Source organism: Canis lupus, chromosome 33, assembly GCF_011100685.1.
Source record: "Canis lupus familiaris isolate Mischka breed German Shepherd chromosome 33, alternate assembly UU_Cfam_GSD_1.0, whole genome shotgun sequence".
Taxonomy (NCBI): domain Eukaryota; kingdom Metazoa; phylum Chordata; class Mammalia; order Carnivora; family Canidae; genus Canis; species Canis lupus.
In genome coordinates this window covers 7,260,437-7,287,602 of record NC_049254.1, presented here as the reverse complement: position 1 = coordinate 7,287,602, position 27,166 = coordinate 7,260,437, and the positions used below count along the sequence as shown (strand labels likewise).

Here is a 27,166-nt window from a genome sequence, read left to right as displayed (position 1 = left end):
GCCCTGGGGAGCCGGGCGGAAGGAGGGCGTGGGAGTGGGCGGGGCTGGGCGGGGAGTGGGCGGGGCGGGGCGGGGAGTAGGCGGGGCTCGGCGGGGGAGCCGGACTCCGCGGGGGAGCGCGACCCGGTCCCGGCCGCGGCGGGCGTCGCGTCTTCGCGTCCTTGGGGCTTGTCCGCCGCCTTGGGCGTCCTACTAAGCAAGACCGGAATTGGGAGCCGCAGCTCGTGGAGGGCGGGGCGGGGGAGCGTCGCGGGGTAGCCGCACCGCAGCCCTTTCCCGCGGCGACCGCGGGGTCCCGGGAGAGTTGGAAGCGAGGGAAGGTTTGCGCGGCGCGGTCCACGGAGCACCAGGCGGGCCGCATGCTTTCGGCCTCAAAACTTGAAAGCTGTTGGGGAAAAACGCGCTGAAAATAAAGGAAACGGGCTCTAGACTCCCGCCTTTATATATAGCTTCCGCATAAGCTGGGAGGTCAAATCCACATTCGGGTTTCTAGAGCTCCCGGGGTTGCAGACCGAGCTGCCGCTCCGCTTCCTCCCCCCGCCGTCCTCACCGTCCGTCCGTCCGTCCGTCCGCCCGCGCAGCCGTGCCTGCAGCTCCAGGCTCCGTCCGCGCGCCCGGCGCCGTCGAGGCCGCGGCTCTCGGCTCCGTGACTGGCCCCGGGGACGCCAGCTGCGGGGCTGCGTCCCCCGAACGGGACGTTAAACGCGCAAAGCAGATTGCGGAGGGTCGGAGGAGGCGCGGCGTTCGGAGACGCAGCACCGTATACCGTACGGGCAGATGCAGGTGTGCTTTTACAAATGAAAGGGAAAAAATAAAATAAAATAAAAAGGAAGGGGAAGGACGGGAGAACTGGAATGAACGGCAGTTCTCACGCAGCCACACAGTAGCGAAGGCGGTGAGAACGAGTTTATTCAAAAACGAACTGACACCCAGTGCCCCCAACCCCCGCCCACTTCCCCTTCCGCTACCCCTGGGAGACGGGCACCGAGGGGGGCACTTGGGATGAGCACTGGTCTTGGGTTGTATGCTGGCAAATCGAACTCCAAAAAGAAAAAAAAACTTAAAAAACAAAAACGACTGACCGCACGGGAAAGAGCCGAGCTCCATTCCAACCGGTGCAGAGGTGCTTACATGGGGGAGGGGGAGACTGGGGCTCAGTAGAATTTCTTTCTTTTATTTATTATTTATGATAGTCACAGAGAGAGAGAGAGAGAGAGAGAGGGAGGCAGAGACACAGGCAGAGGGAGAAGCAGGCTCCATGCACCGGGAGCCCGACGTGGGATCCGATCCCGGGTCTCCAGGATCGCGCCCTGGGCCAAAGGCAGGCGCCAAACCGCTGCGCTGGGGCTCAGTAGAGCAGAGAAGTGACAAGTCACGGAGGCTCGGCCAGCCGGCTGCGATGAGGCAGCTGCACCTGCTCGCTGGCAACCTGTGGGGTCAGAACCTGCTCTCCCCCAGAGCTGGGGGGCGGCCCTGTCCTTCCCGATGATTACATTTCAAAGGGATGATTCTCAGGTCCCGGAGAAGGACACTCTGGGCTGTGAGAGGAACATACTCCCAGTGGTCAGCCCTTTCTAACAGATGCCCAAGAAAGGGAAGCCAGGAGCCTGGGGTCAGGATTGGCTGCAACAAAGAGGAAATTCCCCTGGCGCTTGAACTCTCTCAATGGGGCGTCTTAGTGGGGGGCTGCATCTCCAAGGGGGCTAGAGCCCTCCTGGGGACGTGCTCTTAGGTTGCTAGAAAACGTGCGAGTTTGGTCACATGTCTTCGTGCAGAAGTTTGCATGAGTCGTTATCCGCGGAAAGTCCTGCAGCTCTCAGAATTACATTTAGGGAAGGAGAAGAAATGGTTTCAATTGTATTTTTAATATTCTGTGTTGTGCCCAAGACTGCGAATCTGAGAAAACCACCAAGGAGCCGACACGGATGCAAGTACATGAGGGTTTATTAACAAGCTGGAGCTTGGGTCCGAGTATACCCCACGGGGCGGGGCAGGGACTTGAACCGGGAGGAGGGGTACAGCTGGGTGTTTATGGGCTGGTCTAGGGGTAAGGTGGGGTTTTTCTAGGGTGGGGGTGTGAGAATCTCCAGTAAAGAGGTCCCACGAGCTCTTGCTTCCTTATTCCGATAAGGGCTGCTTTGTGGTTTTCTCTGTGGCCGGGCGGGGTAAGGCAGACTGGGTACCTGGTGACAGTGGCCTGGTCACAGTGGCCGGAGATGGCAGCTCAAGCTCCAATGGCTGGACTTGTGCCGATGTTAAACTTGAATGGCCCTAATTTTCTCGGCCTCCACATTTTGTTTAAGAGCTGGGAAGTGTAGTACAGTAGGTGTTCCATATTCTTTTAGAGTCTTTGGTATACAGATTTTTCCCCCATGATTTTAAAACTATTTGACTAAAATAAGCAGAAAGCATAGTCCAGCCATTTCATTAGCAACCAAAACCATGTTTACTCTCTTCCCAACAGGGGGATGATGCAGAGCCGCATGTTATTATACCCACTTCCAAGCCCAGGACCTTACCAGGATGTTCAGTCCTTCTGTGGGGAAAATTTCTTTTAACATGGAGATGAGGGTTTTGGTGACAACCATCAAAAAAGAGTAAAAGGCATGACTCTAGGTCAATTTACCATCCTAATTTCAAGACCTCCACTGCATCACTTCAATTGCTGGTGGGTTTTCAGAAGCTTTTCTAAAATGGTTTTAAACACTATTATTATATTGAGGTGCCTCAGTGACTCAGTTGGTTAAGTGTCTGCCTTTGGCACAGGTAATGATGCCAGGGTCCTGGGATGGAGGCCCCAGGCAGGGTCCCTGCTCAGTAGGGAGCCTGCTTTTCCCTCTTCCTCTGCCACTCCCCCTGCTTGTGTGCTCTGTCAAATAAGTAAGTAAAATATTTTTTAAATGTTTCAACTTATTAAAAAAATTCTATCAGTTATTTGACAAGCAACTGTTCACTCGCTGACGTGTTTCCAATCCTTGGGGCTCATGGGTGGCTCAGTGAGTCAAGCGTCTGCCTTTGGCTCAGGTCATGATCCCAGGATCCTGGGTTTGAGCCCCACATTGGGCTCCCTGCTCAGCAGGAAATCTCCCTCTCCCTCTGCCACTCCCCCTGCCTGTGCTCTCTCTCTCTCTGTCTCTGTCAAATAAATAAAATCTCATTTTAAAAAGGTGTTTCTAGAAGATCCCTGGGTGGCTCAGTGGTTTAGTGCCTGCCTTTGGCCCAGGGCGCGATCCTGGAGTCCTGGCATCTAGTCCCACGTCGGGTTCCCAGCATGGAGCCTGCTTCTCCCTCCTCCTGTGTCTCTGCCTCTCTCCCTCTCTCTCTCTCATAAATAAATAAATAAATAAATAAATAAATAAATAAATAAATAAATAAATAAATAAATAAATCTTTTACAAAAAAGGTGTGTCTAATCCTCAAGTATAATTCATGTTTAGCATAATTAGTGATTGCTTTACACTCTGTGTGGTAAAAATATTATTTCATGAAAAATATGTCACTTGACATTTCAAGCATTCTTCCCCTTATAGAAGTAAAGGCAAAGCTTCTGACTACCCCTCTTTTTACCAAGGCCAGAGCTTCATGAGCATGCAGCCTGTGCAACAGCTCAAGACCCATGCTTAGAAGGGCCTGTACTCGGTGCAGGGCTCTGCTACTGCCATCTTGAAATTCCTAATGATTTTGGAACAGGAGGTCTTTTCTTTTCCTTTTGTACAGGCCCTCCCCCCGCCGCCAAATTACATAGCCAGTCCTGGATAGGGTCAATACAGTATTAATACACACTTGACATTATTTAATGATAATATTTTCTGGAGTTAGATCATTTGTCCTTTACTCACCCACCTGTTCTGTGTTCTGCTGAGTTCACTCTGAGTTCATGACATTCACCAAGATGACATCCTTTTTTCCTCCAGTGGTAATTCTAGGAATCTGGTTGTTAGGTGAAGTCCTTGAAACTTTGGTTCCTCTTTCTTGAACAGGTTCTACTGGTTTACTTTCCATGGTGTTTGGTGTTTGCTCATGTTTGGCTTGTTAACATCGAAGCTGCAGTTACCACAGACCTCAGTGGTAGGGGAGTCCTCTGCCAAGAAGCCTCTGCTCCTCGTTCTCTTGCTCTGGCTCAGGGTCATCCACACTTTCCCCCCACCTTGCCTCATTTTCTGGCAGGATAAACACCACACTGGGTTGTTTGACTCCAAGCTTGGAGTTTGACTCCGAGCTGCTCCCCCTTGCTAATGAGTGTGTTTGTCATCATAAGCTTTTCTTCTTGCTCTGAATCTGGTTTGTCCACATTTTCCCCAATACACCTCACTTACTGAGATGACAAGGACCACACTAGGACCACAGAACATTTTCTAGATGGCTGCAAATTTTTATGGGTGTAACTTCTGAGTGTTTTGTGCTTTAAAAAAAAATCTCACTGTCCTGCCATTTACCTCAATTGTTATGTACTTAAAAAAAAAAACTACAAGTTATTTATAAAAAAATAGATACAAATCCCAACTACATGAGACTACAAGTAGAATTTGTTAAATTTTGGTAGTGGCTCTCTGCTTTAAAAAAAAAAAGCCCTTTTCAAGAGATAGAGATGATTTTTATTATGAAATCATCTGTTTATATTTTCTTACATTTCTCCTTCCTTCTAATTTTAAGAATATTTCATCCATAAATGAGGAAATCTTTCTGCTCTTGTGTTTCTCTATATCCCTCTGGACCAAAGGGAGTTGGAATCCCCTTATTTATTTATTTATTTTTTTTAAATTTTTATTCATTTATGATAGTCACAGAGAGAGAGAGAGAGAGGCAGAGGGAGAAGCAGGCTCCATGCACCAGGAGCCCGACGTGGGATTCGATCCCGGGTCTCCAGGATCGCGCCCTGGGCCAAAGGCAGGCGCCAAACCGCTGCGCCACCCAGGGATCCCGGAATCCCCTTATTTATAACCCAGTGCTGTGCTAAGGTGCTGCTGATGGTGGTGACCGTCTGGGACTATGCACAGTGCAGCCATTCCAAGATGCGTGTCTAAAAAAGGCACACCCGGTCATCCACATAGGATATGTTACCTGCCTGCATTTGTGCAGATAATTGTACCCCCACACCCAGATAGGAAGGTGTAGAATTATGCTGTATTATCCTTGGACAAAATCAAGTTGCAATTTTTCTAAAGGGAAAATTTAGGTCTCTCTTTTTTAAAAAAAGATTGTATTTATTTATTCATGAGAGACACAGAGAAAGAGGCAGAGACACGGGTAGAGGGAGAAGCAAACTCCCCGCAGGGAGCCCGATGTGGGACTTGATCCCAGGACCCCAGGATCACGCCCTGAGCCAAAGGCAGGCATTCAACCACTGAGCCACCCAGGTGTCCCAAATGAGAAAATTTAGGTCTCTTGGTTTTAAATGAAACTTTTATAAAAAATAAAAATATTTTCCATCTATTATTTGCTGTTCTATGCCATATAATTATATAATTTATATTTTATTATGTGTACTTAATTCATATTTTGACACATAGTTTATTCTCAATAAATATTTGTTAAATGAACTAAGGGAGGGGGTTGAAGTATTTTTTAATGAAGCCATTCACCTAGACCGCTGGTTGGGATTGAGGCAGGTAGGGATTGTGAATTCGTCCGTGTGGCCAATTGTTATGTTAGTTTGTAGAGTTTATTTCAGTTTTCATTATAATATTATTACACCATTTCTTTTAACAAGAGATAAATGATGATAGCCTTTGTTCTTTTATTCATATTTGAGCAATCTCTTCTTGATTTTCATGTATTCCTAGGTGAAGGTGAAGACCTAATAAATTGTATTAATCTATTGCCACATTAAAAATTACCCCAAAACTCAGTGTCCTAAAATACTGATTATCTCACAATATCTGTGTGTCAAGAATTTAGGAGCAGGTGAGTGGATGTTCTGAGTCAGGGTCTCTTGAGGTTAGTCAAGATGTTGGCCAGGTTTGCAGTTATGTAGTCATCTGAAGGCTTCACGGGGGCTGGAGGATCTGCTTCCATGGTGGCTCACTCACATGCCTGACAAGTTGGTGTTGGCTCAGGGTCCTCTCCAAATAAGTCTTTCCCTGGGCTACTTGAATGTTCTTTTCACATGGAGTCTGCCTTCCCCTAGAGTGAGAGGTTAAGACAGACCAAGATTGAAGTCACAATATTTTTTTGACCTAGCCTCAAAAGTTACACACCCATCATTTCTGCAATATCCTATTGGTTACACAAGTCGGCTCTGTTCAACATGGGAGGGAACTACAAAAACAGCTTGAACACTCAAAGGCAAAAAATCACTGAGAGCCCTCTTAGAACCTGTCACTTGAGGTAACATGAAATCAGATGCATCATCATTGTCCAACCAACTTGTCCCTGAGATCCCTGCCCAGAGCATCTCAGCTCTGCTTGAGCTACTTTTCCCCTGAGCTTGTGAAGGACTCTTAACAGGCCCCCTCATGCAGGCACTGAGTGATACAGACCGTGTACTCTCACTCTGACAATGATAACCACTTTTTAGTTCTTTTGTAGCCTCCATTACACCAAATGTAGGGCTGGAAATATAGATGGAGTCCAGGAGTTCTTGTTGAATATTAAAATATTGATTTCTGTTTCAAAATACTAATTTTTGAGCTTCAGAATTCTTTTTTTAAATTTTAAAAAAATTTTTTATTTATTTATGATAGAGAGAGAGAGGGGCAGAGACACAGGCAGAGGGAGAAGCAGGCTCCATGCACCGGGAGCCCAACGTGGGATTCGACCCCAGGTCTCCAGGATTGCGCCCTGGGCCAAAGGCAGGCGCCAAACTGCTGCGCCACCCAGGGATCCCTGAGCTTCAGAATTCTAAACTTTCCCAGGAATTTTTCTTTTTCTCCTACAAGGGCAGATGTCTTCATAATTATCAAAATTACTTCAGTTATTTGTGACTTTAAAATCCCATTAGGATCTGCATTCCAAGATTCTTTAAACTACTGAAGCCCAACATTTAATTTAATGATAAACAAAACCAAGTCAATTCCCATTCACAAATGACAAATCAACGGTTGGCAACAATTTCAACATCTGCTTTTAATTCACTTAAAAGCGTTAAGCAAACAGTGATTAAAAAGAAAAACCTAGAAACTATAGTATTTCTCCATTATTCTTCTAGTAGTTGTCCTTACTAACCAAAGCTGACTTTTATTTAGTAAGTTATGTAGATGGACCCGAAATAAACATTTTGATGGAGATTGACCCATTCCTGGGTCTGGGATGGTTATGTTTTAATGTGGGAGCCTTTCCTCATTCCAAATTTGTTCTCAAATATTCCAGACAAAGGACTCTTGTTAGGGTTGAGTCACTGCTTGTTGGAAATAGGGATAGTAAACAATATATTAGCTGGAACTAGCCTAAATTTTTAAAACTTACTGCTTTTTTGTGAGTTCACACGCACAACCTATAAACAGTATTCTTAGACAATGGCTGTGCTATTCTTTATGTGTGATCTGTCTCCAGTCACCTCATGCTCTTATAGTCACCCTTTGTTTTAGGTATATGTCTTGCCAAATAAAATAGTGAGCAAGGAACCATCTAAGGTTATTAAATTTAGTTACATGATATATGCTCTTTTAACAATATCTATAAAAAAATACAGGTATGTTATATTTTCTATTGAATATGTTATTTCCAGGCTGGTTTCTCCAGTACCCACACTTTAAGTTGTACATTTTATCACTGTCATTTCCACATGCTAAATCCACTTAAGAAGAATACAAAGTTAAATAAAAAAGAATTCTTAGGATATAATGAATATGAAAATGGCCACAGATACAAAAGCATTTTTAAAAATTTAGATTAAAAAATTTCTTCCCTATAATTTTTCTCATACTTTTATTCTGGACAATATCAACTATATATCTGTTGTTAATTTCAACCTATAACCTGATAACTCCTATATTTGTATCTTAGCTTTAGCCTTTCTTTTGTACTTTCCATCTGTAAATCTAGCCATCTAACTAGGAGCTTACACAGGATGACCCACAAACTCAACATTTCTAAAACCAACTCATCACGTCTACCTGCTTCCCAATCCTTACCATTTCTGCAGAGGTGAGTGGTTTTATCATATTTCCAGTCCTCTAAGCCAAAAACTTGGGAACTATTCTGTCTTCTTTCCTTCTTCCTTTCCATAGGTCATCAGGGTCTATTGATTTTTTTTTTCTTCCCTAAACATAGTTCAGGTCGGGTCCTCCTTCTTCTTCACCCCCACAGATTTTCTCTTGCTTTTGTTCCTTGTTATGTTTTACATGAAGGGATCCTTAATTAGTTTCTACCTTCTCCCACTCTTCCCCAAGTAGTCACAGCCTCTACACCAGGAGTTCAAACTGGCAGCACTCAGACTGGATTTACTTAACAGTTTTTATTTTGTTGTTATTTTTAATTAAAAAAAAACATTTTATTTTTAAGTAATCTCCACACCCAATGTGGGGCTCAACTCAAAACCCTGAGACCAAGGATCACATGCTTTACCAACTGAGCCAGCCAGGTGCCCCTCTTGTTATTTTTAAGTACTTGAATATGTTTTTTTTTTTTTTTTAAGATTTTATTTATTTTTTTTTGAGAGAGAGGGAGAAAGAGAGAGATGGTGAGAGAGAGCAAGAGACACAGGAGGGAGGAACAGGCTCCCCACTGAGCAGGGAGCCCACCCTCGGACTCTGGGATCATGAGTCAGCTGAAGGCCGACCTTAACCAACTGAGCCACCCAGGGACCCCCCACTTGAATGAATGTCTTTATATATATTTAAGTTCCCCTCCGACTCCCCTATCACTTTAGACTATACCCTAATTTACACATTTGTTAATTGCTTGGTCCTCACAGGTGTTTGAATTTGTGCCTCTTGCTGCATATTTTCTGAAATGGGAATCTACACAAATCCTTTCGTTGCTCATCATCCTCCATAAAGAATGTTCAAATCCTTATCAATGATACAATCCTGTCATGATCACAAGTAATTTCCTTTCTGCACTTATAACATATACATCAGTCACTTTATAAGGCCTCAGATATATCCTGTTGCTCCGTGACTTTATGATTTTGTTAACTGCTTATTTTCTCTTGTTACATTTTACGAACTTCTCTCAACTGGTTATGCCTAGCCTTAACCCTTGAGCAACATTTTCTCAGTAACCCTTTCTCTCAAGCAGAATTATTCATTTCTGCCTTTTGTTACCACTTCCCCTTAAATACAACTCAAGCACTGCATTTATCACACTTTAATTATGTGTTTATATATTTGTTTTCTCCAATAGTGATGAAATCCTTGAGAACAGTTTAATATGTTTATATTTCCAGAGCCTGTATAGTATTGGATACCTACCTGTGATTTGGTGTATGAGTAGACGAATGAATGGAGAGTATATATACATATAACATTATTACTGCAAACACTTAAAGAGAATTTACTATGTGAAATATTGTTTTAAACACTTCCATTAATTCATTTAATCCTCCCTATGAATTAGCAATGAATGAATATGAAATCTTAGTTTAAGTTAAATAGGCAAGTGATTTTTCTATCTTCATGATTTAAGAAGCACTTGAAAAGTAGGAATAATTATTGTTTGTAATAAATAAGAAAATAAGTTAATGAAGATCCACAAAAGATGAAAAAGAAGGAAGACATTACTTCAGGGTCCTTATTATATATCACAATTAGGTGTGATTGTTCAGTTGGATATTTCTGCTTCAGCTTAATGAAATTCTTCCAGAGTGAGGCAAAATCTTATGCCATCATTTTTAGCTTGAAGCAAAGAATTTCTTCCTCCCATAAAAATATTATTTTAAAAATTATTGACTTGTACAAAGTATTTTATGATAATTTGTCAGCAGAAACAAAGCCTATGCTCCTACATAAGGATAATGCTTAAATTTTGCCTAGTCATAGTCTTTACAGTGTCTAATGAGGCTCTACATAATCTGCAACCCTAACATTCCCTTTATCTGGAAAGCCCTTTCCCCAGATATTTTTATGGTTCTCCTGGCTAAAGAGTATTCAGGTAGGCCAAGATATGGGAAACAAAACAGGGAGGGAGTGACCTGATCTAATGCAGGAAAGCACCAGGCATGTTGGTGGTTGGAAGAGCAAGTCAGTGATGGTACAGAGAGCTCAGCCAGGATTTAGTAAGGAATGGGGAGCCACTGAAGAGTTTCAAATAGGAGAGAACCTCAAAGAGGACTCTGAGAAGAAAGCTTCACAAAGATGCATGTTGACATGAGTTCCAGTTGGACTGAAGGTGGAAGAAGTTGAAGATAGATCAGGCCAGAGGCAGTAAGATCCTAAATGGGGATATTAGCCACAGAGCTGGAAGAAAAGTAATACAAGTGAGAAAGATTATGGGAAGAAAAAGATTATGAAAGACAAGAGAAGGAGGGGGGATGGTCCAGATGATGGTCACAGCAGAAACAGAACTCTCAGAGGAGGATCTGTTTGAGAGAAAGGTTGGATGGAAACGGGGTACGTTAATTAGGCAGTTGCAGATAAGGCCATGGCCCAGAAAGTTGGATTGAGTTTAGTAAAATTCTGATTCTTGTTCTTCCTGTAGATGAGAATTAGCAAATCAGGAGACAGAAAATGGCAACGGACACTCTTGTGCCACTATGAGAGGTGAATTGGTGCAATGTTTTTTGGATGGGAATTTGGAAATGTTCATCATCCAAAATATGCATACCCTCTGAATCATTTTCTTTGGAATTTATCTTATAGAGATATTTGTACCATCGAACAAGAGTACATACAAGGATGCTCACTGATGTATTGTTTGGCTTGTAATGGCAAAAAATTGGAGTCAACCTAATTATCTATCATTGAATGTGCATCTGTTTGATGAAATAACAGGTCACTACTAAAATAGAATAAGGTAAAGCTATGTATACTGACATGGAAAGACGTCTGTCATAAAACAAATTGTAGGATGTGCCAACTAGATGTGAGAAATCCTTTTACAATGCAGTATATATATCAAATGATCACCACATATACTTAAATAACTTACAAATCTTATTTGTGAATTATACCTCTATAAAGCTGAAAAACATTCAATAAAAAATAAAACTCTTAAACATTTCCTCCCAACCACTAACCATATTCCACTGATGTGTGTTCTAGTTCTACAGCTTTAAAAAGCTAGGTCAAATAGCAAGTCACTTCTCCCTAGGAATTGTGTTAAACATTTCATTCATTTACTTTTAATTAAAACAAAAGAATTGGGGGGGAAGCAACTGGTATTTGGGGTATGTCTGGTATTTCTTTCACTTTTTCCAAAAAAATGGAGATACCCATTTGGATGTGCACATGGAAAAGTCTAAATGAATATGAAGAATATTATTAACCATGAGAGTTTTTGATGGGTAGGACTCAAGGGAACTTTCATTCTATACATCTATGAATTGTTAGAATTTTCTCCACTGAGCGTGTATTACCTTTAGTAAGAATAAAAGTTTGGAGTTTTAGAAAAACCACATACAGATTTTTTTTTTAAAGGAGGTCAGCAGTTCTTAAGGAGGATCAGTCACTGATACTAAAGCTGAGATCATAAAAGTCAATCAAAGCAGGGGTGCCTGGGGGATACAGTGGGGTAAGAGTCTGACTCTTGGTTTCAGCTCAGGTAGTGATCTCAGGGTCATGAAATCAAGCCCACATTGGGCTCTGGTCAGCTGGAGTCAGCTTGGGTTTCTCTCTTCCTCCCCCTCCATCCCTCCCCATGTCACTCTTGCTTGCTCTCTTTCTCTCCCTCAAATAAATAAATCTTGAAAAAATAAAGTAGATCAAAGCAAGCAGAAAAACATATGAGGGACCTAATGCATGAGACTACGTGGTACATGGTATATAGGTGTATGAAAATGAATGGAAAAGGCCCTACCCGGTTTGGCATCTCCTGAACATTCTAGTCCCCTCTCATACCACATTCCCCTCTGCCTCCCACTAGCTTCCCCACTGTTCTTTTAATAAGCCTTCAACACATGGCCTTTGCTCATGCTATCTCTGGAAAGATCCCCTCACTGTTGCACACACACAGACCTGAAAACACACACATCCTACTTTTATTTTGCATCTCAGTTCAAACGTCACTGCTCGGAGTACTAGAGCAGTGTTTTGGAATATGGCAGTCCCCTTTATTCTATTTGTCTTTAGATACACTATATGTGATCCGAATGGGAGAATTAAGAAATTAAAAATGAGACAAGGGAAGGAAAGCAGAGGATGAGGTTATATTTTGGTAATACTCATGTTTCAAAACATTTCTTCCTGCTATATATTGTCTTGTCTACTGGCTTCTCCTACTTTTAAGTTTGCTGTGGTTCTTCACAGATGTTGCCTATGCATGGAGGTAAGAGAAATGAAATGAGTAGACTGTGAACTCCTTCAGTATTATAATTACCATTTCCTTTGAACGAGTTCCTTTCTGCCATCACTCACTGAGCCTTTAGAGTCTACCTAGTTCTGTTTGAGACCCTGGGTGGAATGAGCTTATTTAGCCTCCATTTTTCCTCCCTGTAGCTCTTCTGTTCTCTTATTCAGTGCAAGCTCAGCCCATCACTGTGATTTTCAACCTCCTGAACATTGGAATAACCTGGATGGCTTAACAAACCCACACACAACGACGTGGGAACTTCACCGCCAGGGATCCTGACTCTGCTGGTCTAGGGTCATACCCAAGCACCGTGGTACCCTAAAAGTTCCTTGGGTGATGATGATGTGCAGGCAGCACTAAGAGCCAACTGGCCTAAGGATGCCCGGGTGGCTCAGCGGTTTAGCACCTCCCTTCGGCCCAGGGCATGATCCCGGAGTCCCAGGACCGAGTCCCATGTCGGGCTCCCTGCATGGAGCCTGCTTCTCCCTCCTCCTGTGTCTCTGCCTCTCTCTCTCTCTGTGTCTCTCATGAATAAATAAATAAAATCCAAAAAAAAGAGAAAAAAACAACAACCACTGGCTTGAAAGATCTCTACTTGGAGAACTGGAAAACGCTTGACTTCTGGAAATCAAAGCCTGAATGGTTCCAATGGCACTGGTCTCTCAGATGGTGTCAGACCTGCTTCATTTGACAAGCTAGAGGCTGAAGGCAGAAAGCCCGAAAGGTGATAGTGGACACATCTTCCCTGAATTAAGGCTGATGACTTTAGACCAGAGCACTTGCTTGTAGGAAATAATTTGATAACTTGTACAGCTGGATTAAAGTCAGTTGGTCATGGAGGAGAGGTGCAGATTTAATGCCCATGGAGACCTTTGCTCTCTGTCATTCCTGTCTCAAGACCTTAAGAACGAGGAAATGTTGGGACGCCAGGGTGGCTCAGCGGTTGGGCATCTGCCTTCAGGCTCAGGGCGTGAACCTAGTCTGGGGATGGGGTCCCGCATCGGGTTCCCTGCGAGGAGCCTGCTTCTCCCTCTACATCTCTGCTTCTCTCTGTGTGTCTCTTATGAATAAATAAATAAATAAAATATTAAACAAACAAAAGAACATGGAAATGTTACTTTAAGAGTTCAATGCAGGGGCGCCTGAGGCCCTGGAACATTATGCTTTATTCTTTGGCACAGTTCAGCGACCAGGACTCCTGAGTCCCAAACTCCGGAGGTTACTACCAGTTGAAACTGTAAAGCAGGCCAACCAACTGCCAGGCCTGGCTGGGCCACTCATCAGGTAGATGCGGCCTGCTTAACTCACCTGCGTGCTCAGGGCTTTGGTTTCTGTCCATCAGTGAACTGAAGGTCTAAGAGGCCTAGCTAAGCCCCTTTCAGCTTTAAAGTGACACTAGGTGGCACTCATGTAACTTCAATGGGGAGCAGTTGGTGCAAGTTGGCTGCCAGGCTTGGGTCCCTTACAGAGGCCTAGGGACAAGCTAGGTTTGACTTGGGAAATGATGCAGTTTTAGGAAAATTGTATCAGCCTCCTTTCATCGAGAAGAGCTTTTGATTCTGTGGATGCCTGTTGTGTTTTACTAGCTGCTTTCACTGGTTCTGTACTTCTGACTTCATATTCCTTTTCTTATCGTCTCAAATTTTAAAATGTCATAGAGAAAACTGTATCTATGGCTTAGTGATATTTGTAACACTGTCCAGAAACACACGGTTGTGTGACATAAAAGCGAGTGTATCACCCTAGCAAGTACTATGTTCTCCCGGTCACGTGCTGCTGCACAAGTAACTCTGAAGAGAGAGATCCTCTGTCCCCACGCTGAAATTCCGAGCAAATGGGATTCTTACCTGCGACGAGCCACCACTGGACAGGGTCACGGAGACATGATTCTTGTTCAAAACCCCCACAGCTGATTTGTCCTGGTGTTTCCAGGAGGTTTATTCCAGTCCAGGTCCATCTCAAGAATCCAGTCTGGCTCAACTTGGATTCAGAACTTGACCTGAAAGGTGGGGGGATGGGGGTTGGGAGCCTCCATGATCAGAACATTATCTAAAAGGTGATACTTTCAAAGGTCATCCAAGTCACCTTTCAGATGGTTTCCCTCAAGCTAGGACCACAATGGAAGTATCCAAGGATTTAGCAAAAAGATAAAAATAAACATGGAGGAACTGAGTTTGGGGTCTAACTCTGTACGATCTGAAATTTAAGAAGTTACATATTGTTAATTCATTTGGGAATAAGAGGTGGGTTTCAGTGACTTTGTCACCTCTCAATAGAAGGGACCATGGAATTGCCTGAACTTTCTGTGTTGAAGTATGGTCACAACTTCCAGGGTGTCATGTGGTGTTAAGGTTAGGGTAAGGGGATGAATGTACCCATGTGTACACACTGGTAGAAGAAGAAAAGGTCTAAAGCCAAAATACAGCAGTGGCATTAGGGGTGACCTTTATTGTCATCTGTATAACTTTCCCATATTTCTCAATTTCATTTTAATGATCATGAATCTGTTTTGTGTATTATTATTTAAAAATTTAAAAGAAAAAAGAAAAAAAGTAGATGATCAGATTTCAACAAAGGCACAGTTATTTGTTACTGTTTAACAAATTACTTTGCTTACGGTAAAACAGCTACTGTGATTTCTAAAGGGTCTTGTACTACTTGCTTTAGAAATGGAAATTACTGGATTCTGGTCTGATCACTGATGGCAAAGGAACACCTGAAAGACTCTTAATAGGTCTTCATAAATATATACAAAAGGAACCCTTAAAATGAGAGCAGGATAGAAATAATTTTTTTATGATTTATAATTCTCCTCTAATCAAATTGTACTACTATAATTATGGGATTGATTTTCTCTACAATGATGTTTTACATTTCAACCTCATGCTAATTCCACAAAGTTTGGCAGATAATCAGTTGTGGCTTCCTTTAGCATTTTTTATGACCACTTCTTTTTTTTTTTAATTTATTTTTTATTGGTGTTCAATTTACCAACATACAGAATAACCCCCAGTGCCCGTCACCCATTCACCCCCACCCCCCGCCCTCCTCCCCTTCCACCACCCCTAGTTCGTTTCCCAGAGTTAGGAGTCTTTATGTTCTGTCTCCCTTTCTGATATTTCCCACACATTTCTTCTCCCTTCCCTTCTATTCCCTTTCACTATTATTTATATTCCCCAAATGAATGAGAACATATAATGTTTGTCCTTCTCCGATTGACTTACTTCACTCAGCATAATACCCTCCAGTTCCATCCATGTTGAAGCAAATGGTGGGCACTTTTATGACCACTTCTTATTCTTAATATGTTCAAGGTAAAGAGCACCAGGCTTGGAAAAGATTTGGAGGAAATTTTGGCACAACTTTGGCACACCCTAGCAGTGTAAACACAGTCAGGTTATTTAAGTGTTCCAGGTTTCAGTTTTTCCATTTGTATGTAAAGCGGAGCATGGGTGCTCTTACTACCTCCAATCACCTCAGTTATTTATAAGGATAAAATAAGAATATACACAACAAGACTTAAAAATGTATATGTGGGTTCTTTTCGGTAAACAGATGGAGTTAGGAGAACAAAAGATTCTCTTGGGGGAGTAACACTTGTAAAAGAAAAAAAGAGTAAGCAGGATTGCGCAGGTCCGACTGCAGGGCTTCCTCTGCTAGCCCAACAGGGAGCCGCACAGCAATGGTGGTCAGTTCAAGGAGCGCATGTTGGATGGGAATGGCTAGTTCTTTGCTCCACTGCCTTGCTCAGTTGTTGTCTGGGGCCACCCAATGACGAGTGTGAACTCAGCTCCAGCGCAGAGCAGATCTTGAAGGAGCCAACAGCTGTGGGCTGTCAGCTAACCACACTTCTTGAAGCTCAGTACCAAGTCCTTTCTTGGAAAGGACTTCATATCCTATGTCTGCCACCACAGGCCCCTAAGATAACCCTACCTGGCACCACCACTTGAGACAGCTAGCAGGTCAGACCTTGAGTTACGAATTCCCTTTCTCTGACCACAAACCTCTGTCCTTTGATACCATCCACTCTCTCTGAGCACTGAACATGCTCCTCCTACCCTCCATTATCCATCCCTGTTGTCGATCCATTCCTGTCTTGACAGTTGCCTCTTTCTGATTTCTCTTGCCTCTGTAGCAAAATTCATCAGCTTGGACTCAAGATCTGGCATTTTAATGTTGCCTTCTCTTGCTCCTCTCTCTCTCTCTCTTTTTAAAGATTTTATTTATTCATGAGAGACAGAGAGAGGCAGAGACACAGGCAGAGGGAGAAGCAGGCTCCATGCAGGGAGCCTGATGTGGGACTTGATCCTGGGACTCCAGGATCATGCCCTGAGCCAAAGGCCCAGGCTCAACCGCTGAGCCACCCAGGTGTCTCCTCTTGCTCCTCTTGATCTCCTCACCGACGCTCATGTTTGTCAGATTGATTTCTAATTTTGAGTCACCTCATGGTCTGCTTTCCTCCAAAACTTGAGTGATAAGTCTTATTGGAGAAATGCATGGAAATCTACTGAATGGTAAACTACACTTCTGTGACAGCCAATTTAATCACGGCACTTACTGAAGCAATACTTTTATCCAATTCTTATTGTCTCTCTTTGGTCTTATGTAGCTCGTAGGAGATAATTGACATTTATCCAATACTTCCCTGTGCCAGAGACATCTATGTGTTTGAAACACTGACGTCCACTCTTCTCCCTCCAAGTTTTATATGGCTGGTTGATACTACCCTGACTCTTGTTCAGTACCCACAACAGTGCCATAAACTTATTAAATGAAGGAAAACTAAATTTGTTATATGCCTATTGCATGCAATGGCCAGTATCAAATATTTTACGTATGTCATCTCATTTAATCCTCACAGGATTTCCTGTCTTGTTTTAATAGTCTTGTTTCATAGATTTATTTGTTGCCTGTCTCTTGTCACTAAATATAAGTCCTTAAGGGCAAATATCACGTCTGATTAATTTCTGTAACTTTGTAGTTCCACTTCCCAAGCAATGCCTGAAACATGATCATGCTCGATGTAAGTTAGATAAGGGCTGAGGTAAGTGACAGAGCCAACAAAGGAAAGGTCAATGTCAAGGTTCAAACCCAAATCTGTTCAACTCTAAGCCTGTACACTTTGTGGCTCTGTCTGTATTAAGTGTTGTCAACTGCCCAAGGCCTCACAATAATTTTAAGAACAAAATTTGAATTAGAAGAAAATGATCCTCTACACCATACTTCAATCAAAACCATGAACAGTAATTATAGTTGTCACTTGCTTTATTTACTTCTAAAGAATGTACCTAATATTGTAGGAAGAATAATTGGCTAGTTCATAAATTTTTGTTTCCTCTTCAAACATCTGCTTAAAATCGTCTTCTTACCTCATCTGAGGTCATCTGTGGTTCAATAGATGGTACTGTGTTTGGGCATCATTTGGGTGTCAGTTGAATTCCATAAGCCTTCTGTTTCTTACCACAAGAAAGATATTAGCCAAATTTGCATATGCTAAAAGTTGATTCAAAATTATAAAGCGTGAATTAAACAAATGACATTTAGCAGAAAATAATTAAGGTCTTTAGTTAATCTTCCTTTTTGCTAGAATTTGGCTTTCAGTCAACCGATACCATTTCACAGTAGCTTACACTATGTGGCAAGCCCCAGAAAGAAGTTTCTGGACAGCTTCTAGTTCCCAATGGTAAGCAAATCTTTAAACCGCACGTTGAAATTGAACAATAGAGTTGAGATTTGAGATTTCCATTCCCACAACTAGTTGTAATGGAACCAAACAACTCTGAATGCGTTTTAGAGATTAATAAGACCTTCATTCATAAGGCATTTTATGAACCTTTCACTGTAAATGCCAACTATTTTTAAATCTTGTGATTCCATAATGAAAATGATTTCCTAAACAATTTGGGCAGCTCTGTAATAATTCTAATGGTTTCCCTATTCAAGTGCCTTTCAAAAATAGCCATAACATGTCTTTTAGAAATAGATGGATAAGTATTAACCAAATAAAAGCATATATTGAAAGTTTCTGCTAGAACAACGAAACCAAAATAATCTGTAAAATGAGGGTGTTGAGCTAAATGATCTTTAAGGCTGCTTTCAGCCGTAGGGGGGCAAAAAACCTATGGCTTTAACTCTGAAAAAGCTTAGCTGAAACCCTAATACAATTCACATATCTTGTTTTTCACGCTTTCCATGATAAATTCTTGCTCATTAATGTAACTCATATCTGGAAGGAAGTTAGCAACCTATGTGAATTCATCTACTTGTTTTAATAACATTTCATTTACATGTTTAATAAAAGGGTCATAGTGTAACAAGAACTTCTGGTTAAAGGAAGAGGCATTTTTAGAAACGTGTTTTCCTTATGTTTTTTTTTCCCCCCAAAAGTGGCGACAGAATTTCAAGACCCAGTCTTATATTCCCCAGTTAGGTTATGCTGTATTTATATGAAAAAAGTGCTCCTATTGCAGCATCTCTCCCAATCATAATAATATCTTGCATTCATATCATGTTTTACAGTTAAACAAACTTATTTTTTCAGTTTTTAAATTTCCTATCACATTCACCTCATTGCCTCCTCAAAACCTTCTCATCACTCTTTGAGCACCTCCTCTCCTGGGCCCCTCATCCTCCATCTTTGATCACCTCAGTGGCCCTGAGGAGAGAGTTTGGCAGATATTCTCATTCAGAGATGAGCAAAACAAAACTCAGGGAAATGAGGTTATCAGCTGGTGGCTAATGATGCCCCAGATGACAATTTATATTATGTCTGTAACGTTAATTTGAATAAGGTTTTTGAATGAAAAGGAATCATTTTGGAAACTGAAAATGGATATGCAGCCCCACCCATAGCTTGACAAGTACTGGTTGAATTAATAAATGAACTTTAAATTTTTAACAGCACCTCATATTTTAGAAGCTATTTCTTTGTACAATTCTTTTGCAAAACACTAAGGCAACCTATAGCAAGAACCATAGCAAGGTCTTTGGATACGCTCTGATCCAGGAATTGCTCTTCAAATAATCTTTCATACAGAAAAAAAATCCTATAGAAGTAACATTCTCGAAGATGTTCTCCAGGTTATCAACCCCAACCAAAAGACTGAAACCACCTTAAAGCCCAGGATTTAGTATCTGTGAAAGGTATTATTTATGGCTGCCCAGCAGGTTTCTTCCCTAATCATCCCTCTTTATCCTTCCTAAACATAATGGTAGGCACATGACCCAAGGCAACCAATCAGACTACTCATCTCCACAGCCCACATTGATTGGTTTAGATGAGCCAGTAAAAGTCCTTTCCTATGTCTTTTCCTTAGGTCACCTCTTGCCTCTATGGTGAGGGATTGGACATATAAAACCCTAGCATTTCAGCCACACAGAGAAAGCCCAGTTAAGATCGACTAAGGCCAATACACAAGCAGAGGCAAGAGGTGAAGAGAGACAGAGCTGGCACATTCCTGAAAACATTGAGCTCTGGCTCTAGTCACACCTAACGCCTCTTCCACCCATGCAAATTCCAGTTACTCAAGCCATTAAGTCTCTATTTTTTAAAGCTAGTTTAAATTGGGGTTCTGATATAATTAAAAGCCCTGATTACTACATGCACAGAAAGGAATGCTATGTAGCTTTAAAATAGCAATTATGAGGGTGCCTGGATGGCTCAGTCAGTTAGGCATCTGACTCTGGATTTCAGCTCAGGTCATGATCTCAGGGTTGTTAGATTGAGCTCCTGTAGGGCTTCACACTGGACTGGATGTGGAGCCTGTTTGAGATGGTCTCTCCCTCTCCCTCTCCCTTTCTCCACCTCTAAAAAATAAAAAAAAAAAATAAAAAAAAAAATAAAATAGCAGTTATGAAGACACATGGGAAATGTTTACAACAAAATGTTAAGTGGTAGCAACAAAAGACAAAATAGTAAGCGTGTGTGTAGAAGTATACAAGGAAAAAAGTGTATGTGTTTATAGTGCTTACTCCTGAGTGGGAGTGGAGAGGTACACTTCTCCTTTTCCTTTATATACTTCTATTACTTGAAAATATTTCAGGGACCATGTATAATATTGGTATTATCATTTAAAAAGAAATGTTACCCCCAAAATACATACCTTAGGATTATCATAATATAATACAATACACTTAGTCACCTGGAAGAGAATATTAAAATAATTATTGTGCTAAAAGTTGTGATTTTAGTAGTTTAAAATTTTTCAAAAACATCTTGAGATGATAATAATTATATATTGGCTTTTCAGCAAGAAAAAAGGGATTTTATTTATTATCAATTAATTAATTTGTACTCTATTTTAAATTTTCATTCCAGTTGTTAACATGTGGTGATATATTTATCCTATTTATTTATTTTAATTTAAATTCAAATTCAATTAGCCAACATATAGTAAATCATTAGTTTCAGATGTAGAGTTCAGTGATTCATCAGTTGCATAGAATACCTAGTGCTCATCACACCATGCGTCCTCCTTAACACCCATCACTCTGTTACCTCCTTCTCCCCTCCCTCCAGCACCCCTCAGTTTGTTTCCTATAGTTAAGAATCTCTCATGGTTTGTCTCCCGTTGATTTCTTCCCTGTGTTCCTCTCTTCCCCTATGATCCTCTGTGCCATTTCCTATTTCCACTTGAGTGAAACCATATGACAATTGTCTTTCACTGATTGACTTATTTCACTCGGCATAATACCCTCCAGTTCCATCCACATTTATATAAATATGATAGTATTCCATTATACACACAGACACACACACACACACACACCACATCTTTTTTATCCATTCCTCTCTGGATGGACATCTGGGCTCCTTCCTCAGTTTGGCTCTTGTGGACATTGTTGCTATAAACATTGGGGTGCAGGTGCCCCTTCAGATAACTACCTTTGTATCTTTAGGGTAAATACCTGGTAGTGCAGTCGCAGGATCCTAGGGTAGCTCTATTTTTAACTTCTTGAGAAACCTCCATATTGTTCTCCAGAGTGGCTGCACCAGCCTTCATTCCCACCCACAGTGTAAGACAGTTCCCCTTTCTCTACAACCTTTCCAAGATTTGTTGTTTTCTGTTTTAATTTTAGCCATTCTGACTGATATGAGGTGGTATCTCACTGTGGTTTTGATTTGTATTTCCCTGGTGATGAGTGATGTGGAGCATTCTTTCATGTGCTTGTTGGCCATGTGTTTGTCTTCTTTGGAGAAGTGTCTGTTCATGTCTTCTGCCCATTTCTTATTTTGGACTATTTGCTTTTTGGGGGTTGAGTTGAATAAGTTCTTTATAGATCTTGGATCCTAGCCTTCTATCTAATACATCATTTGCAAATACCTTCTCCCATCCTTAGGTTGCCTTTTAGTTCTGTTGACTGTTTCCTTTGCTGTGCAGAAGCTTTTTATCTTGATGAAGTCCCAATCACTCATTTTTGCTTTTGTTTCCATTGCATTTGGAAACGTTTCTAGCAAGAAGTTGCTGCAGCTGAGGTTGAAGAGGTTGGTAATTCTGTTCTCCTCAACGATTTTGATGGGTTCCTGTCTCACAGTTAGGTCTTTCATTCATTTAGAGTATTGTTGCATATGGTGAGAAAATGGTCCAGTTTCACTCTTCTACACGTGGCTGTCCAATTTTCCCAACATCATTTGTTGAAGAGACTGTCCTTTTTCCATTGGATATTCTTTCCTGCTTTGTTGAAGATTAGTTGACCATAGAGTTGAGGGAAGAACAAAATGCATAAACATTGCTAGAGCTTTAAAAATGAAAACAAAGGGTAAAAGTAGCCTCATTTATTGGGAGTTTGTTTATAAATTTTAATTCCATTGTCAAGTTAATATTTCACTTTAACTCTACATTGCTTATAAGGTCATTCAGCACTAGATTCTTGGCTTTCCTGACCATTTCCTTACCATTCTTTTTCCTAACTCCTTTTAATGATTGTATGATCATAAAATTCATTCAAGTTGATTTATACTAGGACTAGTTGTGGAGGAAATAATTTCTTTTGTTTCATATTAGTATCAGTTCTGGTGGTTAATTCTGTAGAAGATATTTCAGCTCTCTTCTAGTCAGATTTGCTCACCTGGAAGATGAGAAATTTAGGTATACAATTTTGTATATAAAATACAGATTTCAGGGGATCCCTGGATGGCTCAGTGGTTTGGCGCCCGCCTTTGGCCCAGGGCGTGATCCTGGAGTCCCAGGATCGAGTCCTGCGTCGGGCTACCTGCATGGAGCCTGCTTCTCCCTCTACCTGTGTCTCTGCCTCTCTCTCACTCTATGTCTATCATGAATAAATAAATAAAATCTTTTAAAAAAATACAAATTTCACCCAAAGATGTGACTGGTTATTTGGTTTGGTTTATTTAATTTTGTTTAGGATAAAAATGTATCAGTGAATAATTTTAAATGGTCATCTCTTTTGGTAAATTTAGAGTACTAAATCTCTACATATTCTACTAAGAGAAGCGATATATACCTATACTCCATTCTTTCTACCTACATATTGGGGTGTATGAGATGTTGGTATAATTAGTACAAAGAGTGGGGGAAAAGCACAATGAACACAAGGCACAACATTTCTTTACCTTCAGTACAATAAAGCACTGTTTTAGCTCTGGCCAACAAAATGAAAAGTAACATAAGTACTTTGAAAATGTCATTTATTTTCTCTTTACTTCATTTTTTTTTCATTTATAGAGACATGATAATAGCTTCATTGACAATTTCCTAGGATTAGGATATCAATTGAGATTAAAAACAAAATCTTATTGGTGTATACCATAGAGAAAAGTGCACACAGAAGGAGTATACAGCTTGATGAATCTTGACAAACTGAACGCACTCATGTAGTAAACACACAAGGGAAGATGCAGATGTCCCCGTGCCTTAGAAACATCCTTCATACTCCAAGTCTCTGTTCCTCTGCCACAAGAACATTCGCTATCCTGACCTGTAACACCACAGATTTTGCCTGTGCTTGAACTTTACGTAAAAGGACTCATACACTGTGTATTCTTTTATGCCTGACCTGTTTCACTCAACATTATATTAATGAGATTCATCCACATTGTGTGCAGTTCTTTTTCCTTGTTGTCTGGTATGCAGTTTTATGAAAATACTGCAAGTTATTTCTACATTTTCCATTGATGGACATTTGGGTAGTTTTCACTTTGGTTTACGACTTGGAATACAAACATACTTATTTTTGTTGTGTATACCCAGAATTGGGATTGCTTTGTCAAAGCTTATATGTGTGCTTGGTTTTTGTGGATAAGCCAAGAAATTATACAAAAATACAAGTAATTTATGAGACATCTGGTTGCTACACGTTTTAAGGTGACTCGAGGTAACACTATGAATGTTACTTTATTATTCACAGCTTATTGTTAGACTGTTACTGCTCTCTGGAGTGGCCTTAATTAAGCTTTGCCTTTGTTGCGCCAAATAAACGTAAGCTCAGTAACTAAACTGAATTAAACTTTCCTGATTTTACATGATTGTTTCTCAGAAATGCTAACTATACCCCTTAATTCGACCGACAACAGACTAATTTCGCCCAATTTGGAAAGCTTGGAGAAGCTAAGCTTTATACCACAGGCCAGGAAAATTTAGCATAGAGCAAATATTTGAAATGCAAATCTAATTTCCCATGCAAAGTCAGTAACTCAAACGCTAAGTACAGAATTCATCTAATTTCCCTTATGTCCACTATCTGACTTCTCCACCTTCTCTGACATCTGATTTTGTGGGCTATTTTGAGTAGTTCCACTACAGGTTTTGTTGTTGTTGTTGTTGTTTTGTTTTGTGATTTTGTTTTTGTGAGAATAAGAGAATAGAGGAGAGGAAGGAAAAAGCCTAATCTCAGCAATAGCCGTGGTATTGCAGAGGAAGCACAACTGTGGGTATATGAGGTTTTGCTCTGTTACCTCACTGATATCACCCCATTTCCAGTTAAGTGTTTATAAAGCAACTCTGTGTGCCTGACACTGAAAAGCCAGAGGTAAATAAGAGCCCTTAAAAAGTTCACAGCCTAGCGAAGGAGACAGGTACACATCTGGCTGTGAGCCCTAAAATAGCACTAATGAAGTGGATGTAAACATAAAAGGACCCTACTTTGTTACACAAGTGGATGGAAGTCAAATGAACGAGATAGTTTATTCTCCCTCCTGCTGCACTTTCGTTTACATTGTTAACTCCGTCTTAGGTTACAATTATAGTAATTTATTCAAGTGGAAAGTAAATCACAATCTGGCAAATACAGTTGACCCTTGAACAATAACATGGGTTTAACTGCAGACATCCACCTATGATGCAGATTATTTCACAGTATGGTGCTCTGAATATGGTTTCTCTTCCTTTTTTTTTTTCTTAATATTTTCTTTTTCTCTAGCTTACTTCACTGAAAGAATTCAGTATATAATACCTATACAAAATGTGTTAATCAACTATTTTATTGGTAAGGCTTTAAAAAAATATTTTATTTATTTATTCATGAGAGACACAGAGACAGTCAGAGACATAGGCAGAGAGAGAAGCAGGTTCCTCATGGGGAGCCCGATGCGGGACTGAATCCCGGGACCCTGGGATCACAACCTGAGCTGAAGGCAGATGCTCAACCAGAGCCTTCAACAAGGTGCCCCTATTGGTAAGGCTTTTAAAGAACAGTAGGGTATTAGTAATTAAGTTTTGAGGTTGTTGAAAGTTATTCACAGGTTTTTGACTGTGTGGGGTGAGAGAATGTTGTCACTCATAACCTCCACATTGTTCCAGAGTCAAATATATATGAATGTAACATCTGTGATGGAAAGTGGTTGTCTTTCTTTTTCGTGTTTATTTGCCTAGAGTTTTGTTTTGGTTTAGGGTTTTTTGGGGGGCAAGTTATTCCTGGAAATCACTTGACTCAAAGCTCATGAGCTGACTTCCACTGAGTCATTTCTAATTGATGCAGGTTGAGAAGCTCCTTCAAACTTCAAACTTCATCAGCCTCACTTTGTGTCCATTCCACTCTTTCCATCTCCAGACCCCCTATACATAGGCTTGTTACATATATTTGATAAGAATTTAGTGGACATTTTCTCTTTGTTATTCCATATGTGCAAAAATAAAAGAGTACAGACAATTAAACAATTAGGAGATTGGTACAGTGTACCAAACCTTAAAGTGCATAGGTACCCTAGAATATTAAAAATGCATATTCCCAAATCTGACTCCAAGAGACTTTGATTCAATAGTCTGGGCCAGGCCACAGGAATCTGCATTTAGCCTTTTGATGCTGATGGAGATGGCTCTTGGGTCTTATTTTGAGAAACTTCACTTTGGTTCCCATTTAAAAACGATGCAAATGCTCTCCATGATGGAGAGGATGCACATCTGTCTGGCCCCTGTCTTCACGCAGATAGCTATTGCTACCCCTTTCATCAGCAGCTTGCTCTATCTTTTTTGATAGACTTTGCTTTTTAGAGAAATTTAGATTTACACAAAAATTAAGGAGAAAGTACAGAAAGTTCCTGTAGGCCTCCTAAAAATCCCCTGTGCTCTATCTATCCCACCTTCCCTTTCTCAAACCCTTGACAACCATTGATTTTTTTTTTCTGTCAGCATTTGCTGTTGGATTTTAGTGAAGAGGTATGCGGTGGCATCTCATCATTGTTTTAATTTGCAATTCCCTAATGACATATTGATTTTGAGCATCCTCTCTTAAGCTAACTTGCCATCTGTATGTGTAATTGCTAATATCATCTACTCCCAGTCTGTTTAAATATCTCCATTGGGCTGATGTCTCTTAATTCTTTCCAATCCCAGGTTGCTGTTGGCTTCAGGCGGGTCCCAGTAGACACCCTGTTCCTTATATCCTCCTTATTCCTATACTTCATTAGAACTGAGGGCCCTGGATTTTTCAAACAATATACCAGTACCTCTAGAGGCTTTGACTTGGGCTGCTGACAAAGAAATCTTTATTAAACCCTTGAAAATGATATTATTCAAGAGACACACAAGGGAAGTAAGTGATGAGAAGAGGAGGTACTATTATGAAAGTGGCCCCAGGACATTAGGTTTATCACAAAATCCTTTCCATGAGTCAGTTCATCTTTTCCATTTTAGTTTCAGGAAGGATATTTGACCCCATGGAATTAGGAGTCCTTTCCTACTTTTGCCAAACTGCTAAAGCCAATGAATATCCAAGTGAAACCGTATCCAAATTTGGGGCTCTGCTGACCACAGAAGACCTTCTGCCTGAGTTATTGCTCCTGAAGCTTTCACACAGCTGTCTCTAGAGAGCACAGAATGGAGGCCAAGTTTCTTGGATGAGCTGCAGTCAGTTTTCCAAGGATGTGGTTGATTCCAGAAAATGCACAGCTAATTTATAAGAGGTAGGAAGACGGCAACTGCCTTGAGAATAACATATTGGGGATTCTGGAGGTCAAGAATTGATCTCAGCCCATATGGGAAACTTTCACTAGTATGAACTGAAGAAGCTTGCATGAATCTACAGGCCATCGTAAAACCTCTGACAATGCTAGTTTATGTTTTATGTTTTAGAATGAGGTCAAAGATGAATATCTTAAAATACAGACTTTGTCTCTGCATTGGCTGGGAGACTGATGGTATCTGAGCTGTCTGGAAGGAGGTTGGGGAGTCGGAAACTCCTTTCTTCATGTTGGTGCTAGTCCTGATCCTTGGATTTAACTATTGTTTTCAGTTTAACAGAGTCCAATATGTCTCTATATTTTAATCCTATAGGAGAATTTTTCCACAGTCTTTGAGTCTCTAGGAGCCAATAAATCACATTA

General features: G+C 41.0%; 1 long non-coding RNA gene across 6 annotated transcripts; it reads left to right on the top strand.

Annotated features, from left to right (window-relative positions):
* Positions 1-126: 126 nt before the first annotated feature.
* Positions 127-27,166, top strand: LOC106558146. 6 transcript variants are annotated; one of them, XR_005383200.1, is made up of 4 exons: positions 127-783; positions 2,465-2,668; positions 7,984-8,085; positions 8,855-11,095. It is a non-coding gene; the product is annotated as an uncharacterized LOC106558146 (long non-coding RNA). The 6 variants fall into 6 exon arrangements; XR_005383203.1 differs by lacking the exons at positions 7,984-8,085; positions 8,855-11,095 and adding an exon at positions 12,534-13,434 and having other exon boundaries at positions 131-783; XR_005383204.1 differs by lacking the exon at positions 7,984-8,085 and having other exon boundaries at positions 131-783.